The sequence below is a fragment of the Elgaria multicarinata genome, chromosome 2, assembly GCF_023053635.1.
Source record: "Elgaria multicarinata webbii isolate HBS135686 ecotype San Diego chromosome 2, rElgMul1.1.pri, whole genome shotgun sequence".
Classification (NCBI taxonomy): Eukaryota; Metazoa; Chordata; class Lepidosauria; order Squamata; family Anguidae; genus Elgaria; species Elgaria multicarinata.
In genome coordinates this window covers 119,132,375-119,152,949 of record NC_086172.1, presented here as the reverse complement: position 1 = coordinate 119,152,949, position 20,575 = coordinate 119,132,375, and the positions used below count along the sequence as shown (strand labels likewise).

General features: G+C 45.0%; 1 protein-coding gene across 3 annotated transcripts in view; it reads right to left on the bottom strand.

Annotated features, from left to right (window-relative positions):
* Nucleotides 1-13,510, bottom strand: part of TSPAN18 (tetraspanin 18) — a 191,966-nt gene extending 178,456 nt beyond the window's left edge. For 2 of the 3 annotated variants that reach the window (XM_063117448.1, XM_063117450.1), the window contains exon 1: nucleotides 13,035-13,115. The gene's annotated coding sequence lies outside the window, so the exon portion shown is untranslated. Of the gene's footprint in view, nucleotides 1-13,034; nucleotides 13,116-13,440 lie in introns of those variants that run through there. The other variant, XM_063117449.1, reaches the window with a different exon arrangement.
* Nucleotides 13,511-20,575: the final 7,065 nt, after the last annotated feature.

The following is a 20,575-nucleotide window of genomic DNA, read 5'->3' as shown; positions in this document are numbered from 1 at the left end:
AAGTAAGCTCCAAGGTTCCACAGCCTCACCCCAGATGTAAAATATTTATCACAATGCAGACTTTGGCATGGAGTTACTATGAAGAAGTGCAAGTGATTCTCACATCTACAGTGCCCAATAAAATCATCATCAGTAATACACAGCTACAGCCAATTGACATATGTCAAAGTATAGTTTGGCTTCACTTACCACATATCCAACATACAACCTGAAAAGCCTTCGATTCAATAGGTAGATTGAAATATGCTAACTCTGGCAGGACTAAGGGCCCAGAAGCTAGCTAAATAGCTATGATAGAAAACCTAAATGTCAGCTTTTTCAGAACAGTGATTTGGCAGGCCTAAATGGCACAACCAAGCTACAAAAATACAAAACCAACAATCGTCATCTGTTTACTAGGACCAATTCCATGAAATAAGCTATTTTAAATCCTCCTCATCTATCTAATGACCTATAATAGGAGCTGAACAAGAGGAAGAAACTACGGGTATGCAGAGCAGTTCTTTTCTGCCCCAAAATTCAGCGCAGAGCCCCACTGAGCAAGTTCACCATTCCGATTTCTGAGGTGGCTCGTCTCCACCCTTCAGGAAGAGGGGCCGCCAATGCCCCAGCACTCCATTGCTCCCCCACCCTGTTTTTCCCTCCTTCTGCTCCCTCTCCCAACACAGCCAAAGCCAGCAACAGCACCCATTGCACGCCTCATAATGGTATAATAAATCTATAATAATTGAGGAAAAAATGTGTGCTGCTGGTGCAGGGAAAAAAAAGTGTGCTGCAACACACACTCAAACTAGACAGACCGTAGAAAACACAACACAGAACTCACAACAGATTGTTGTTGTTGTTGTTATTATTATTATTCGTATTATGTGGAAGAGTACACACACACACACACACACACACACAATATAACTAACTAACAGCAGGCATGAAATGTAAGATAAAGTATTGGAATAGAAAGAAAAAGAGATTTTTAAATATTTTTATGTAGTTTTGCGGGGGAGTAGACTTGGTAACAGAAAAACACACACACAGGGGTGGGGTGCTTTGAAACAACTTCGATTCAAACACACTGACTGAGACAGACAGACTGGGATTTAAAGAAAAGTTGGAAAGATAAACATTTTTTTCTTAATTTCTCAGTAGTGGTAATAGGGTAGAACAAGAAAACACACACACACACACACACACATTCAATAACGGGTGAGCGTGGGGTGAGCAAATAAAAGCAGACAGACACACAGAGAGAAAAGCAACCCAGCAAAACAAAACAAAAATGGAAGCAGCAGCTATCTCTCTCTCAGCAGCTAAAAATGAAGCAGACAGAGCAAGCAAGCACAAACTGAGAGCTCTTTCTCTCTTTCTCTCTTGAATATCTCCTCTTCCTCCCTTCCCCAATGCTCCACGAGGAATGAGTTCCAGGGTGGATGGAAATGGGTTTTATCATTTGCAATTCCCTCCCCCAAAGCAATGCAATTGGAGGTGGGACAGGGAGGAGAGTGTGGCTATTGGTTAGCCACAGATGTCAATCTCAAAACTCCCCCCCTTCACCCCCTTTGCTAATATGGAAGGGTTCAGTTAGCCATCCATCAACATGAAACACGTCACCTAAAAAACCTTCAGATATGGATCTATTTTGGGCTCCAGATGATCTTCTATCTGCACCATGGGTTTCCATCAGTTTTTGAACCACCCCCTAGCCGCACTGTGAGTTCAGAGGTCCGTCGGAGGTCTGTCAAATCTCCTAATTTTCAGTGCATAGCGCACACCCCTAGAAGAAACCCCTTATTGATCTAATGCAATTACAATTCAGCAGGGAAGGAGAACAGGTTTGTTGTAGGATGTTAAATATAAGAATCCAAACTGTCTAAATAAGGTGTCCAAAAGAAAACAATTCACCAGTTTTCCTGGGACTTCAAAGCAGAAGGGAAACACACTCTGGCTTCTCCCATTAGCCAGGAGACCTAGGGCCACTGGGAGGCTACATCCTGTATTTCCCAGGAATAAGATTAAGCCAAGGGGGAGATCGACTTGGCCCACCTATTGGCCAGAGAAGAAATATTTGTGGGGGACTCACTTTCCTCTCCCTGCCAGAATGAACATTCTGATCCAACTGACCATTACCCTGCTGGGACTGCAAAAGAGAAAGGGAAAGAACACCTCAGCCTCATCCATCGGCCAAAGGAACAAGAGCCAACAATTGCTATTCAAGCAAGAACACCAGCAAGGGAATCTGGCCTGGCTCGAACTGGATATAAAACCCACTTAAAAGGGCTCATCTACACCAAGCAGGATATTCCACTATGAAAGCGGTATGAAAGCAGTATATAAAAGGCAGGAGCCACACTACTGCTTTATAGAGATATTGAAGTGCACTGCAGGAACTACACTGCTGCTTTATAGTAATAATGAAGTGCACTGACAACTGTTAGGGCTCATGACACATCTACACGAAACAGGATATAACACTATGAAAGTGGTATGAAAGCAGTATGTGGTCTGTGTCAATGGGCCCCAACAGTTGTCAGTGCACTTCAATACCACTATAAAGCAGTAGTGTGGCTCCTGCATTTTTTATACTGCTTTCAAACCACTTTCATAGTGGTTCTTTATTCTGGCCTTAAGACCTGACCTCACTTCTCTGCGTTTTCCCTCCATTCCCCTTTCCTTGTGTGTGTGTGTGATTTGGGGGTTGTTGTTGTTGTTGTTTTATGCTGTCTGTTTCATTTGTAAACCTGAAGGCAGGACTTCTTTCTCTCTCTTTGGCTCAGTTCACACAACACTTTTCTCTACTCAGTGGAAAACTCCACTCAACGGTGGAATTTGTAGAGGGTACTCACCACACAACATGTTTCAACTCCACCGTTGTGTGGGTGTGGCCTCCTGCGGAGTGGAGTAAAAGTCAATGCAGCATTTGATTGACAGTTCCTTTGCCCTCTCTGCTCCCCCAGTCCTCCCAATGGTATCCCATCAGCCATTGCTGTAAAAAAAGCAATCCCTGTGGCTCTCCAAGAGCGGCACTCGCTCCTTTCACTGCTCTTGCCAGGGAACTCTATGGCCACTGGGAACTCCAACCAGCTCAAGAGGAAACTCCATGGAGCCCTTCAGACAACATGGAACACAAAGGTTGTGCAGGAACTCTCCTCTGCACAGTGTGGAGATTCAGAGTGGAGTGGGTTTTTTTAAAGGAAAAAACCTCCACCGTCTGGTGGTGTTTTCCCTCCAGACAACACTTTTCTCAACGGTGATGTAACAACTTTACAGTGGAGTTCTTACACCACTGTTGAGAAAAGTGTTGCATGAACTGAGCCTCTCTCTCTTTTACTGCTGTGCACTGCTTTAATTGTCTGAAAAGTGGGATACAAATCCAGCAAATAAATAAATAAATAATGAAACAAGTGAAAATTACAGGGACAGATATTGTTGTCATTTTATGTAGTTCCACTCCTTTCTATACATACCTTTTTCACCTGCTTAATATGGATCTAAAGCATACTGTGTATTAAATGTTTTCAAGTAAACACACACAGTTACAGAACTTGGCAGGACATTTAGGACTGATCAGCACTTTTACAAGCATACTTCAATTATTATTATTTTCCTTCTTCTCTTCCCGTCCTAAAAAACTATAACAAGAGACAAGAAGCCAAACATGATATCATCCTGGGATAAAGATGCTGTTAGAGAGGTGGAGGGGAGAAAAACTGGTCTTTCAGAACTAGCACTTCTACATTAACAAACTGACAACTCTGGACAAAATGGGTGAAGGATGGGGAGGGGGGGTTTCTTGTGCTTGTATGTTTTATTAAGCCTTAACTGAAACAATTTAAATTTCCAGGTTATTGGGGTGGCCTTCTGAAATATTCATTTTTTCCAAGCTGTGTTCCTTGCAAGGGTCTTTCAGCAACTGATGTTAAGAAAAGTTATGTATCATTACATCAGACCATTTGATACATGGAATCTTATTGGCTGTATATAACCTTAAAGGAACTCATTGCTGCAATAGAAGATATGTAGAACCTCAGGCCCGGGGGCCAAATCCAGCCCTCTGGGATTCTCCAGATGGTCATGCCCCTTTTGCCCCAACCACGTTCACTTGGTGGCTTTCCAGCTTTGGTGCAGCTCTTTCCCCATTCTAAAAGATTGAAATGCCTCTCCTGAGGCTTAGATCTTGACAGGAAGAGCTTTAAGCTAAAACATGCTGGTATTTTGGAATTTTTGACCCTGTCCTTTTTTGCCCTCAATTCCACCCACCGCTACAATACAGCTCCTGAAAGTTTCACCAAAATGGAATCCATCCCTCAGGTTGAAAGGGGGCCTGCACCACTGCTGTAGGAGGGATCAGAGGTAATCTCAGTAGCTCCAGTTCCACTGACAGCAATGGCTCCCCCATAGAATCATAGAATAGTAGAGTTGGAAGGGACCTACAATGCCATCGAGTCCAACTGTCCAGCTGCCTCTTGAAGGCCTCTAGTGTGGGAGAGGCCACAACCTCACCAGGCAACTGATTCCATTGTTGTACTTCTCTAACAGTCAGGAAGTTTTCCTGATGTCCAGCTGGAATCTGGCCTCCTTTAACTTGAGCCCATTATTCTGTGTCCTGCACTCTGGGAGGATCGAGAAGAGATCCTGGCCCACCTCTGTGTGACAACCTTTTAAGTATTTGAAGAGTGCTATCATGTCGCCCCTCAACCTTCTCTTCTTGGAATAAAGTTTTTTCAGGAGGCGCCGAAAGGAGTACAAGGTTGGCGCCTGCCTGACCTCCAGAGGCAGGGAATTCCACAGGAGGGGAGCCACCACGCTGAAGGCTCTTCCCCTGGTGGACTCCAATCGGAGGATGGATCTATGTGGAACCACCAGGAGCAGGCCCTTGGATGACCTCAGTGACTGGGCAGGTTGGTAAGGGAGAAGGCGCTATCTCAGGTATCCTGGTCCCAAGTTGTTTAGGGCTTTGTACACAAGTACAAGAACCTTAAACCTGGCCCCGAAGTTACCAATGTCTGTACCACCGTGGCCAAGCTATCCCTGTCCAGGAGAGGCCGTAGTTGGCGAACCAACCATAGATGGTAAAAGGCACTCTGAGCCATGGCAGCTACTTGAGCCTCCAACAACAGAAATGGGTCTAAGAGTGCTCCCAAACTACGAACCTGTTCTTTCAGAGGCAGTGCAACCCCATCCAGAACAGGCAATGAGCCTGTCTCCTGGACTCGGGAACCACTCAGCCACAGGGCTTCCATCTTCCCAGGATTCAGTCTCAGTTTATTGGCCCTCATCCAGCCCATTACTGAGTCTAGGCACTGGTCCAGGACCTGCACAGCCTCACCTGATTCAGTTGTCACAGGGAGATAGAGCTGTGTGTCATCAGCGTATTGATGGCATTTAGCTCCAAATCCCCTAACGACCGCTCCCAATGGCTTTATTTTGATGTGCAAACCCAGTCATCCTGTTTGCAGTCAGTTATCAATAATAATTAATGGTCAAGTACAAGCTATGGTGAAGCATTGTCCAAATTCAGACATAACAGGAAATCATAGTTTTCCATCATGAATGAGCCATGGCAAACATTAGCTTGCATGCTTCTCCTTCCCATCTGCTCCTCTTTTGCATGTCAGAGGAAGAGATCAGATGCTTCTGCTTCCATTTTTGTATGAGTTTTGTGTGAGATTTAAATGCAGGGAACTTTGATTTGTTTACATTCTAATGAGAACAAACCAGGATACGAAATAATGGTTTTATACTGGCTTGTTTTCACTAACCATTATACTTTAAAACACCATTTCCCCAAAGCACATCATGGGAAACTTTGTCTAAATTGGAAGTGAAAAATTGTGATCTCCTTGCAGTTGTAAATAGGGGGGGGGAGAGAGGAGTACACAATCCCACAGCTTGTTTATGTAATGGGAAAACATGTTTTTTGTTGTGTCTGAACCAATCCATGAAGTTTGCATAAGATGTAGTCAGTAAAGGAGCAATTTAAGATTGTTTTAAGTTCTAAGCCAAGCTTGCATTGCTATAAATAGAAACTTTTAATTCTTTGTTTTGGAAACTATTTGTACATTCTGCTTTAAAGATCTATTTTATTTTCCTCTGAGCACTTTAATACTCTTGATAATTATTCAAATGCTTGATCTCTGAAATGGGACCAAACTAATATTCCAGTATGTATTGCAGTTAAAGTGCTGCTTATGTTGGACATTGGTAATGTACTGTACAACACAATTACTATAACATGGAACTACTATTTAAAACAAATGAAATGGGTGAAGAAAGGAGAGGAAGAAATCTTGATTCCAGACTCTCTGTACAGTGAAACTTGTAATCTTGGAAGAACTTTCCCTGCTTTCTTCAGAGGACTCTGCGACTTACAAATTATTCTGTGATAATACCCTTTAGGTTCAACAATCCCTTTGAAAGTAACACAAATAAACCTTATTTTCTAAGTTTTAAAAACTAGAGTGAGAGTCTATGTGCAGATATGGTCCTTTAAAGGTGGTATTTTTAAAAAATAAAATAAAATAATGTATGACATTCCTAGCATTTACAAATTGTAAAAATGAAAATACAATTAAGGGCTCAGGCTGTGGCCATGTTCAAACTATTACAGCTGACACAGTAAAGGAAGCCACCATCATTGTTGCTCCCCCTGCACTTGCCCTGTGCGTGGCCGCCATTTGCATTATACCCTGTACTGCCGTGCAGGATGGTGTGTCCTCTGAATGCAGTGTATTGGGGCTAGCTTTGTACCCACCCTATAACCTCTACAGCACGACATAGGTTGTGGGGTGGGTACAATGCCCCCCTGCCACGCACCAGGCTTGGATGATATTCTCTGTAGTGAGGGAATAAAATGATGGTCGCACACCTGGCCTGTGCAGAGGTGGGGGGAGAAGCCACAATTGTTGCTTCCTCTGCTGCAGTCACCCAAACCCAGTCACTGAAAGAACTGGTCATGTTTAGCCTGGATAAGAGAAGACTGAAGGGAGACATGATAGCACTCTTCAAATACTTGAAAGGTTGTTACACAGAGGAGGGCCAGGATCTCTTCTCAATCAACCCAGAGTTCAGGACATGGAATAATGGGCTCAAGTTACAGGAAGCCAGATTCCAGCTGGACATCAGGAAAAACTTCCTGACTGTTAGAGCAGTACAACAATGGAACCAGTTACCTAGGGAGGTCGTGGGCTCTCCCACACTGGAGGCATTCAAGAGGCAGCTGGATAACCAGCTGTCAGGTATGCTTTAAGGTGGATTCCTGCATTGAGCAGGGGGTTGGACTCGATGGCCTTATAGGCCCCTTCCAACTCTGCTATTCTATGATTCTATGAAGCCTTTCCTTAATATGCAACCTTGAATCTCTGTTTTTGCTTCTTTTAAATTTTGTTTTAACTGTTTTATTCTGTTTTTATTTTTCATTTTATCTTGTACACTGCTCTAAAAAATTTTCAATGGGTATATAAATATTCTAAATAAATAAATAATAAGCCATGATGGTTTGTTTTTCATGTTGTCTGTGAACGGTTTTCCCCAACTATGGTGGTCAAAATAAGCCACCCTGATAATCTATGGGGCCTGTTTAGACATCACGCTAACCCACCATGGATTGCTTAAAAACATGATTAGCATTTTGTGGAAGGTATTTTTTCTCCCCATGATGGGTTAAACACCCGACCCATCACTTAAAAGCACGATCCATGGTGGATTAGGATTTTGTGGAAGGTATTTTTTCTCCCCACAATGGGTCAAACACCCAACACCCTTACCTACCTTCTGCAGTGGGGTAAGGGGCCATGGGGAGGGTGCCTGTGTCATGTGATAGACTTTCCACAGTTCACAGGGGCTGCTAAGTGGGGAAATCCCCACGACCATAGAAACGGCCACCAAGAGCATTCACCGTTTCCAGTGACACTCAAGCTGGCACAGACTTTCTCTATGGATGCCATTGCATAGTGACGGCTGCAGCAGTCAGCATGCACCTTTTCCTACCATGCCAGCCATAGAATCATAGAATAGTAGAGTTGGAAGGGGCCTATAAGGCCATCAAGTCCAACCCCCGCTCAATGCAGGAATCCACCCTAAAGCATACCTGACGGTTGTCCAGTTACCTCTTGAATGGCTCTAGTGTGGGTAAGCCCACAACCTCCCTAGGTAACTGGTTCCATCGTCGTGCTGCTCTAACAATCAGGATTTTTTCCTGATGTCCAGCCACTGAGGACACAGATGTATGCATGGAGCAGGGATGGGTAAATGAACCATGGAGCACTGCATGGGTCCTGGTCATGTGACAAGCCCCCTTGTAGTGGTTTTCCCACCCCTCTGCTCTCCATAGTTCCCCTATCCACCCTCCCTCAGTGTGCATGTGAATAGGTCCAAGGTCTGCAGTAAGGTTTATTTAAACCATCATGACTTACCATGTTGCCTGGCACTTTAAACCACTCCTTAAAGATTGCCTACAGTCGCTTGTCAAGAGTGGTCAAAACGGCTGCAAACACTCTGCTCCTGCCAGCAGATCTCTGTTTCCAAGATCTGCCTAGCAAAGCAAAGCACTCTCCACCTGCAACTGCCTTCACATCTCCCTTGGCAATGTGCCCTGCAAACTTCCAAAGTGTCAGATCCCACGTTTCCCATGGAGAGGCATAGCTGCACAGGGTTTTAGTTCTGTCTCGGGTGCTTCCTCACAATGGGAAAGTTTTGTCCTGTTCCTATAAACTTCCAAGGGTTTAGAATTGCCACCCCCTTTTGGGTGTTTTCACTCACATGTCTTTGCACTTGCACAGGGTTTTGATGGTACATTGGGTGCCTCAATACTAGGGGAAGCTGTGTTCCACGGATGGCCATGCTACAGAACACTGCGGTGGTGCGAGGAGAGGCAGGGATGCAGGCAGGCAGGGCAGAAGGAAAAAGCATGGAAATCTGGCTGGTAACCAGGATCGTGGGAAGTGTTGTGGAATAGCTTGGGATGATGGCAGTGGAGGTGCTAGGAAGTGGGTAAGGATTACCAACCAGTGTGAGATCAGTGGTAACAAGGCAGAGACCAAAGAAGACACCCCCAGCACGCAGCTGGCCAATCAGACAGAGAAACATTATGTACCTAAGGTGTGAGGGTCAGCATCTTCTGCCATTGCCTTGTGGCTGGCGATCTCACACCTTCCCCTGGCAGTGCACCTTACCAACTCCCTAAATCTTAAACACATTCTTGAGTGTGCGGCAGCAGCCATGCAAATTTCCCCTGTGCATTGGTTACGTCCCCATCAGGTACACCTGTGTGTGAGTTTTGACTGCAGCCTGCAAATTTCTACAGAGTTACAGCCACCCATACCTTTTTTTTCTTTTCTGATTACTTTTCCATGAAAAAGGAAAATCACACAGTTAATCAGTGCAGCACTTGGATGGTCCCCATGAGAAGACCCCACATATAAAATTTTGTTCCATTCCAGAAAACTGTCAAAGAGTTAGACCGCCCGCACCCCCACTCCTGCACACACACACACCCTTTTGCTGCACATGGGCAGGCATAAGAGAATGACTTTGAAAGCTGGGAACTGGGTGGAAGTAGTGGGAGGACAGAGAAGAAGCACCTTGCACACTGGAGAAGTACCTTGCACATCAGAAAAGTGTCTAATGATTGGCAGTGTGCCTACAATGGCTGGGATCCGGCATAGTTTGGAGACAAAAAAATACACCTTTAGTGTGAGACAGGCCACTTGAAGAGATGGAGGTGATGTAGCAGCAGCGCAAAAGTCACCAGGATTTGGATTCCAACACAAAGGAAGCTGGGATACCATCCTGGCAAAGCATGAGGACTGTAATGAGAAGAGGGGTGAGGAAAATAAGCCCAACGTAGTAGCTTATTTGTCTGATCATGTGGGGGATAACACAAGCTTGTTTTCAAAAGAAGCTACAGTGTGTAGCTTATAAACCATCATGGCTTCAAGTGACATGCGAACCCATGTGAAAGCCTGGTTTTATGTAGATTTTCAAAAATAGTTAAGGTAGTATTTCTGCCTCTCCAGCCTCTCTGCTTGCAAGGTGATAAACAAGTATCTCCCTATATATGACCCTGTAGGCGAAGTTTGGCTCAAAAAATTAAAGCATGTTTTCAAATACATTTTGGCTCTTTACTAGGTTAAGTGCACATACATTGGGCTGATGAAAATATACAGGGAGGCATTTAAAACTAACATAAGAATATATCTGTGTCCATTCATTTCAAAGTAATTTGACATGTCCTAAACTTTATCAAGCTAGCAAGAAAACTGTGTATTAGAAAACAGAATCATAGATTTGGAAGTTTCAATCCATAATTCACCAAGTCCAGCATACCACTGAATGGCAAAATACCTTAAATTGTCAACACTAGAGAAATGTCAGTCTAAACTTTCTTTTACAAAATCTCTTAAGGATGGAAATTCAACAACTTTCCCCAATCAATTTCAGTTATTCTGTAGACCTTTCCTAGAGTCTATAGAATAACGGAAACATACTATTTTTGTTATAGTGTTCCCAATAGTTACGGAATCACAAAAAATACCAGTTGATCAATACATTCATGACAAGGGAGACCATCTCAAATGTGTAGAAATACACCAGAGTGCTGCCACTGCCCTTCCTGGACTGTTTCACTTTAGAAAACAGGCGTGAATCAAATGTTTTAATATTCCCCTTTCTAAACAAAACAAACCCTTCCTTGTACAAGGCAAGCTGGTCTGGGAGAAGGCTAGGTTAGCATCCTTTCCCTCAACATGCTAAGCTTGCATGTGTAAGGATACTTCTGTTTATAGAGGGAAGGATACAAATAGAGACACACTTGCAGCATGAAATGGTACTGCCCAGCCTATTTCTTCATTTTTGAATCAGCAAGCTATTCAATACACCCCCAAGGAGGTCTAGTAACTTCAGTAACCTTTGCCTGTTCTCCTAACCTCAATGGCAGAAGCCAACAATCACAGTATTGTTCAGGAGTACAATTATACTATGACAAGCATAAAAATTATGCATATGCAATACAACAGTCTTCTCCAACCTAGTGCTTTCTAGTTGTGTTCAACTACAACTCCCATCATCTGCTGGTTGGGGATGATGGGAATTATAGTCCAACACATCTGGAGGATGCCTCATTGGGGAATTTTGCATCAGAAGCAGAATATAGTTTAAGAATTAAGAAGAGAACAAATAAGATATTAAAGTACTAGAGCTAATAATAGAAATTCCAACTTGCAATACGTTTATCATACCAGCAAATTTTCTGCACTATATTTTAGGAAAATAAAGCATTAGCAGCTGAAGACTTGGCTGAAACAATGGTTAAGTTGCTAGATCTGTGCAGAGCAGAAAAGAGATATTCTTGAATGATTATTAGAGGTATTTCTTCCATGTTAGAAAATATTAAATTACATATTTGATACGTGACTTGTATCTGAAAACTAGACAACTCTGACACCTGGATCATTAGAAACTTTCCAAGTTACAGTTTGCCCAGAACTAAGCACAGGAATACTTATGACAAAATGTTCCAAGTCCTTCTAGTAACTCTAGTAAGAAAACAATATATTCAGTTACTTCCCCTCCTGCTGTTTGTGGCACAATAACAAAGCAGTACAAGCACAAAGCAGTACAAAGCGAGATGATTAAAGGTGACAACCCACTAAACTGATCTTTGAAGATAAGCCAACAGACTAGTTCAGCACGGGTAGGAATTTGGCTCCATGTACTGTGACAGGACAGGAGATCACCCACTGAGATTGTAGTATCAAGAAAATGTTTTATGACCAGCTGCAAGTTTGGTTTGGCTTGGATGATCTGAAACCTCTAAATACATCTTCTTTTCCTGTTATTATCAAACACTGAGACAAGGAACTAACTGGCAATTGTAAGGAAAGCACGTACATCAGGTTTGCTGTGAGGAAGGAATCCTGCACGCTCCAGCAATTCAACCAAGGTCCAAGGAACTCCCTTCCTATGCAAAAGACACCGGAACAGAGCACTCTGATCAGCCATCACCACCACTCCTGTCTGGGGAATGAGCAGAAGCCCCCTTCTCACTTATCTCCCGACTAGCACAGGTTGTAAACATCCACTGATTCTGATGGGGTGGGGGATAGAACACACACTACCAATCTGGCTTGGACTCACTTGACCCATTCTTAAGAAAAAAATAAATAACAAGGGTTGGAAAGGCGGAGGAGATTTCACTATTACCTTTGCCTTATTCAAAAGAACAGCAGCACCACATTCTCACAATGGACATGGGTGACAGAACGAAGCACCGAAGGTAGCAGCGTGAAGAGAAGAAGACTTTAGAGGAAGCAGCACCAAACTTCACGCCTGAAGAAGTTTTGTGAATGAGCTGCATCCATGAAAGTGCGACTTTAATATGGGCAAAGAAAAGGACTAAAGGCAGGCAGCCCTTGTGGAAGAGCCACAGTGCAGAGCATTTGGTGGAGACAGTGAAGAATTACTAGCGAAGGGTGGCCAAATTTGAGTTGGGGGGGGAAGCATCCCAAAACTGATGGGGTGTCAAAAGCCCAAGGTTCAGGACTCTGACACATGATGCTTCCCCTCTACTGACATGCCCAGAATGCTATGGTACATACAGGAAGGGAGAAAAGGGCGATGTGTGTGCGGAGAAGGATGCTTAATGGAGAAGAAGCGTCCTAGTTTGAAGAACGTGGAAAGGGGCAAAATCCCAGACGCAGGAGAACCCCAATGGGGAGCGCGTTTTTAAGAAGGTCTGAGAGGGTCGGCAGCGCTCCAAAGTTTGGGGTGGGCATTAAAGCTATTCGAACTCCAGAGCAAAAAAGTAATGAAAAGGGGGAGCTTTAAGTAGAGTGTCCGACCAGGAGACCTCGGGGGAGGCCATGAGACCCCCAGAGCGTGAGCCGGGGAGGAGGGGGCTGCTTCAAGGGACAGCGGCCCCAGAGGGGTGCTTTGGCCAGGCTGGGCCGCGGGTAAAAGAAATCCCGGCGGTGCACACGCGGGAGGTGGGAAGTTGTTCCCGAGGCGAGGGAATGCGCGCCCAAGCAGCAACCCGGTCTTACCCTCGGAGCAGCAGGAGGCAGTCTAGCCGCCTCTCCTCCTCCTCCTCCTCCTCACGCAGGCAGTAACTGCAGCTTCTTCCCCAAAGCGCTGAGGTAACTTTCCGAGGAGCCCAGAGGCCGGCGGGGGCGGCACCAGCAGCCGCCGCCTGTGGCGCCCAAGTTGCTACCAGGAGCTGCTCGCGCTGACGCGAGGAAAGGGCTGCTAGCTCCGTTGCAGCCGCTCGGCGTTCTCTCGCTGCGTGTGCGGAGGATCCCCTTCGCCCAGCAGCTTGGGAGAAGTGGAGTCGCCAGCTGCAGCCACAGCTCCACCTCCCCGCCGTGCCCCCTCCCTCACGCTCCCCTCTCCCCGCTTCCCTTCCCTCCCGGCCATTGCGTCTTCGGCGCATTGTTCCCTGCATTCACTCACTGCGCGGAGCAGCAGACGCGTCCTGTCCCTGCCTGGCGGTATCTCAGCGCCTGTCCTTGTTTTCTGGAATGTCTCCGGCCCTCCTCTGTTTTCTGTCTTTCCCGCCTCCCTCTCCGGGCAAACGGTTGTTTCCCTCCACCCACCCACTCCATAGCCTCCCGGAGAGCTTTACAAGTTTCTGCCTTTTCCTGCTTTCCCCCCGCTTCGACTAACTGGCTGAGTTCGGACGACACGCTAATCAACCGGGCGGTGGGGAGGTAAAAGGAACAGAATGGGAAACAGCCATTGATTAGCCTGTCGTTCGAACTCAGCCTCTCTCTCCCTCACTCGGAAAACGTTTAGTTCTCCTTCTGGAGATGAATGAATGTTTTGTGAACTGTCCAGACAGCCTTCACTATTGAGCAATATAAAAGTGTAATAAATAATAATAAATAACCTAAGAGCATAAGAAGAGACCAAGGGCCCATCTAATACATCATTTTGTTCATATAGTGGACCATCGCTGCCCACACGAAACCCAAAAGCAGGACTTGAGTGTAATAGTGCCCTCTCACCGGGTTTCATCCCATGGTGGGAGATGTAGGACAAATACTTTCCCGCACAGAGCCTATGGGCTTCACTACCACAAGATGTGATGGCCACCAACTTTAAAGGGAGTTAGAGCACAAGAAGAACTGTGCTGGATCAGTTTACCTGTGTTACTAGAGGATAAGGCTATCTATGGTTTCTAGTCATGAAGGCCACAGTGGCTTTGTTGGAACTGGACTTTGGGGCCCAAGCCCAGGGCCCCCACAGCCTAGGGATCCCTTCAAACAACCAGCAGCGGAGATGGGGAACACAGTGGCAGCAGAAACAGGTGCAGGGTCAATGCCTGGCATGGGCAGCTACATACTGGGCCTGACACATGTCACCGCACAGTATGCCTTTTCTTTTTTAACATTTAGTTGAGCAGATCTGCTGCTCCAACCACACCTGCGATCTTCGTTTGCCTCTTTGTTTGTCTCCAGCCATGTCCAGTGAAGGTGCTCTGCTGCACTGCACACCCATCTGACTAAATGTAGGGGGCACTTCCAATTGCTAAGATTGGGGGGTGGGGAGAGAGAGAGAAAGAGCAGTGGGACCAGCCAGGAAGAGGAGAGGGCAGCAGAGCACAGCAACAACGGAGCAGCCAGGGCAACATGAAACAACCACTTTACCCAAGACACCTTCAAACCTGGAAGTGCTGCAGGATGGCTATTATACTACCTTGAGTATCTGAACACTAGTTGTTGGGGAATGATAATTACACTGTGGGGAAAGGATGTTGGACTAGATATGACAGTTACTTGAGCCAACAGGGCTCTTCTTGTGTTCTTATTAATAAACATTGGGCAACAATACACAAACCTATGAGACCTTGCAAATTATTGTGGATGAACTTTATAATTATGCTAGCCAAAGAGGCATCAAAGAGGCCATCTCCTTTCCTTTGTGAAGGTTTCCTCAGGAAGCCCTTTTTCTCACTCCAAGTGGGAAACCATCTCACTTACTTTTAGGTGGAGGTAATTGAATCTGGCCTAGTGATCACATTTCTTTTCCCCCCTTCGCACTTTGAAACCATCCCTTTCTTAAGACATTCTACCCAGCCCCTCCCCCACCCTTTTCTCCCACTTTGGAAAAAGTTAATGGTCATTCCTTATTCCAGAGGGCAGCTGTGTGTGTTAGTGTGCTGCAGCAAAAAACACAGCCAGTAAGTTGAAATGCAGGATATAAAAGTGAAGTAATGTTTGCCTCTAGTTAAATTTGGAGGGGGAGGTCAGCTATCACAAGTTTATTAAACACATTCATAGGCTGTAAAGCAGGTGAGGAAAACTTGTCATCTCCAGATGATGATGATGGATTGCAACTCCCATCTGCCCCAGCCAACACAGCCACTGGTGAGGGATGATGGAGCTGTAGTCCAAAAACACCTGGAGGAACACACATTCCTCATCCCTGCTGTCAAGAGACATCACATCTGCAGCTTCAAGTGTTCCTGGTTTGCTATTCCACAAGAATAGGAGTATTTCATGGGAGCTGATGGAAGTCCCTAATAAAGATATGCAGCATGGAAGTAATTTGATTGCCTTAGACCAGGGGTGACAAACCTTTCTCAGCTGAAAGTCAAATTCTATTTTGGAGAAGTTGCAAATCTTACCAATTTGGCCTCTTTTCCCACCAAGCACATAAAGCACAGACGAATTCTATGTGTTTCTCATCAGATATTTAAATAGCTGGTTCTTGTCTAAGGCTTAGACAAGTAATTGACACAGACTTAGTGCTCTTCAAAATGTGATAAGAATTGCTGTTAAGATGTATGTGAAAGACTTTGGGCCCTTAGAAATGATGTGATATAATGAAATGACTTTTTACAGTTGGTGTTTGGGTGGGAGAAGCCTCTAGACCAAATTTCTTCCTTGCCAGCTCTACGCATCTATTCTTCCCCAACTTTTCCCATCCTCCACCCAGCACCACTAGTGATGGGCAAGCTCACACTGCACATCTAAAGGGTAGGAAGCCCTATTGAACATGGAGTGATTTTATCCTCAACAATCATGCATCAGATTGTGTTGTAAATGGATTTTTTAAACTAATTAATTTAGTAGATATCTTCGGAACCCATTTTGGACATTGTTGCTGTACCAACATAAGCCACCATAGTGATGGTGGCTCTCAGTGATGGATGAGAAGATGAAAGAAGTAGTGTATCTCTGGTGAATTGGTTCTTTTTTCCCCATCCTCCACAAGTCAGCTCCTGGATTTGCGGGGATTCCATCCTGAATCACCTCTTTAGCCTCCCACTTCCTTCAGCTGGGTCATGAAAGTTAGGGCTATACAGCCATGTAATAAGGACATTTACGGGTGTGCATCTTGCTATATTTAAGACATACTTAATGGAGAGTTGAGGGGTTTTGTTCAAGGGGAGGGCTTGTTCATTGGAAGAACTTCATGTTCTGCAATGACCCAAGCAATGAAAGCAGCTGGGCAAAGGACCATTCATGGCTAGTTTTGCAGGCAATGTCATCTATATTAGGCACAATTGCAGGGAAAGCCAAAAGAACCAAAACACATGGTGAGAATCAGAGACTGAAAGAATAATGAGGGCCAGAGGGCAGTTTAAAATTTAGGTTCAAATTAGGGACACTTGACAGGCATGGGCAGTGCAACTCCACACTCTTCTTTCTAGTGCAAATTTGATCTGGCATCCAGATGCAACTGAAATGGAGAGGAGGGAGGGCAAAAAAGAGTATTAGCCCAAACTCATTTATCATATAACACCCCCACCCACCCACGTGAAGCTTTCATACATTGACTAATAAGCAAAACGTAGAGTTTCCAGATCCCCTGTGCTGTGGAGAGTATTATTTAGTACTTCACTTACAGGAATGTGCAATAATGTTTGGCTTCCCATAAAAATCTGTGTGTATTATCAATCACTATGCCAAGCAGTGTGGGAGGGGAAAAAACCCAAAGGTGATGGGAACAGAGCTACACATAGCAGATCAGTCAATGATTGCAAATTGCTGTAGCTGACAGCAGTTTTAAGGCCAAAAGGGATCATTGTGACCATGTAGCATTAGCTGGGTTTTTAAAGAAAACTTTCAGCATTTTTTCTCATAATACTTATTCTTATTTTCCTCTTTCATCACTGCCTATGTTGGTTGCATGCCACATCCTAAAAGTCAAAGCTGGCCTAAAACCTCCAAAGCATGCAACATTGGTGAAATCAGGCAATGTTCACTTCTAGCCCAAGAACATACACAAACATTCATCACAATGGAGCATACATTACAATGTAAGATCTCGCTTCTGACAGGTTCTGTTGGATGAGTTCCACATTCTATCATGATGTAACCATGAATGTGAACTTAGGACTTGTCTACACCATACAGTGTAGAGGGAGGGAGGTGGGTGTCATGTATGTCCCTACTGGATTATGCAGGTAATCAATCAGAAACAGATTCTGATTCAGAAGATGCCGAGCCAGTGGGGGAGGAAGTTCACATGGGAGAGCCTCCAGCTGCAAATGTGCCCCTCCCAGAGTCTGTCTCCTCAAAGCCAGATCCTATGCTCTCAGGAGACAGGGAGTCAACTTCAGGGGGTGAACATTCCAAAACTTTACTTGATGCTAAGAATCGCCAGAAGTTAAAACGTTCAGTGAGATTAGCAGCAAAGAGACAGTCGGAGAGATTGTGTGAGAAGGCATCTACGCAGTACGCACCCTCCTCCACCTTGAAGCTTGAGACATTTGAAAAGCCTTTTCTTTCCTTTGAACAGTCAATTGTTTTGCTTAGTTTGCATAGCATTGCCTAGGGAGGATTTTCCCATAAAGGTGCCTAGTTTGTGTTACAGAAGTGTTAATTATTTGCAATAAAGCTTTGTAGATTAGCCTAAGAACTTTCCTTAATTCTGACTTCTTGGAGGCACTTGAGCAGCTACAGCACACGACAGTGGGATGATCCTGGACTTACATGCTTCTGGGATCGTTGCAGGGTGTCTAGACACAGCGTGCAACATCCCAGGAGGAAGAGGACATCGCACCCGCCATTTTGTTTTTGCTTTTTTATTGGAAAAGAGTGCAGGAGCGTTCCACCGAAAAATGTGTGTGTGTGTGTGTGTGTGTGTGTGTGTGTGTGTGTGTGTGTGCATGCGTATATTCCCGCTTCCCCCACCCCACCCCTGATGGGCACGGAGCTCCTGAGGATCCTGGCTCCTAGCAGTTACTCGCAAGGAGCCGGGACAAAAATGGGATGCCCGGCCACACATCCCACGGTCTCGGGATCATCCCGGGACTGCAGGGAAAGTCAGGATAGAAGGGTAGGGTGATATCCTGGGGAAAGGGAGGGATCATCCCTTTTGTCATGTGGATGCACTGGGATGATCCTGGGGTGATCCACAGGATATCGCCCCATCTAGACATGCCCAGAGATGGCACTAGGGATCGGTATTGTTGAGAAACTGCTGCTGCTCCTCCTTGCTATTGTTGCCTGTTTGCCTGCAGTGAGAGAAGCAAGGATAAGGAGCAGTAACCTCTGCATGCCTTATTCTCTCTGGGTGATGATGTAGATTAGATTGGTTTATAAATGCAGATTGGTTTATAAATGCATAGTTCAACAGTAGTGATGAGCAGGAGGTATGTGCAGTCAAGGAGGGTTCCCAAAACTTGGAAGCAGCACTATTTAGGGGAGGGATGCCGAACCCATTTCAGCCTGAGGGCCAAACCCAGGCTGTAGCTAGACCTAAGGTTTATCCCAGGATAATCCCGGGTTCATCCCTGCCTGAGCACTGGATGCCCTGTGTGGCACTTAGATGAACAGGTTTGACCCCAGGACAATCCTGGGATAAACCTTAGGTCTAGCTACAGCCCCAGTTTCCAGAGAAGCTCTTGGGGACCACATTCCAGTGTTGCGGAAGGTTGAAGGCAAAAGCTGTAGGGCCAAAGGCAAAAAACAGCAGGCCAAAATGCCAAAAATGTCAGCCAATTTTACCTTAATTCACTTACTGCTAGTAACTAAGCCTTAGGAGAGGCATTTCAACTTTTCAAATGGGGGAAAAAACTGGGCAAGAGCTGGGAAACCACCAAATGATTGGTGGATTGGGATCCCTAGTGAGCCAGACACAGGCCCTTTCTACACCATCCGTTTTTCCAGGGATCATCCCTGTATCATCCCTGTGCATCCATATGATGCACAGGGGATCCCGGGATAACTGAAACTTCAGTTATCCCGGTTTTACCTGCAGTCCGGGATGATCCTGAGGACAGTGTGCAGTGCAGGCGCCTGTCCCAGTTTCTTCCCTCTGTCCCAGCAGAGGGAAGGAGCTAGGCAGGGGGAGTCCAGGGCCATCAAGGGTGAGTTGAGAACTGGGGTCGGGGCTTTTTCTTTTTTACCTTAATTTTCACTGGAGCACAAGTGCACTCCAGCTCTTCTTATTTTTTTAAAAAATGGATGCCACAACGGACTCGACTCCCAGATGTCACGTGGCCCATGTGGACTGAGGTTGATGATCCCAGAAACAGGTAAGTCCAGGATCGCCCCCTCTCCCTCCCTCTACACCCGTAGGTGTAGAAAGGGCCTTAGCCTGCAGGCCCTTTCAATAACCCTGTTTTAGGGATTGGGCATGTTGCAGCTTGATGCTGTAGTAACTCTTCCTGCTCACACCAAGTTGCTTATCAAAGGTTTTTTTGGAAGTTTGGGTATAAAAAAGGATTGGATGTGTAAAAGCAGTATTTTTTATTATTATTTTTTACACCCTCGGGTTTCATCAGAATTCCATGAAGGAAAGTTGCACCAGCAGGGCTGGGGACAGAGTTATAGATAAGGCAGTATTTCTGCTTAGCATGCATTATGGAAGTTTATTAAATTGATGGAATGTGGGATGAGACTGATTTCCAGTGCACAATAGATGTAATTTTAAAGCTTTCAACCCATAACTGGCTAAAATAGCAGCAGTATAGCCAAAGAAAGTAACACTCAATGTATTTTTACTGAGCACAGTTCACCATATCTTACTTTCCCCTGATTACGAATTCATATAAAATCAACTTAATGATCCTTTATTTTCAGGATAAAGTTATACAACATGACCCTTATGTGAATTAAAACCTCATTCTGGTAGCACTTTGAATTCAGCAGTTCACATTTTTTATAGCTAGCTCTTCCTTTGCATCCTTAGCGCAAAATGTTAATGCCTGGTTTTCCAGGAGAATCATTAGCCATATCTATGCAATCCCTTGCAGAGCAAATGTGTTGTAATCCCAGTCAAACATCCCATTCTGCTCAGTGTCCTGCAAAGGCATTGTAAGCATCCAGCAGCCACACAAAGTACGTTAATGGTAGCCTTGGTATTTTCCAGAAGGCAGTTTTCTTTATTCCCACTCCCTTCTGTCACCCTTCCGAAATAACTTTTGAATATATATAAATAACCATCAACTTTCCACCAATCCATTTGAGAGTCTGTTTCCTGTCCTTAATGTGGTGGATTCAGAGTACAAATGTAGCAACATTTTGGCTTCTGCTTCAAGAAGACAGAAACTTTATGTGCTGCAGTGTCTGGTGCAGGCTTAATGGTCTAAAAAGCCTGCCCAGCAATATGCTGCAAGCTGGTAGCAAATATG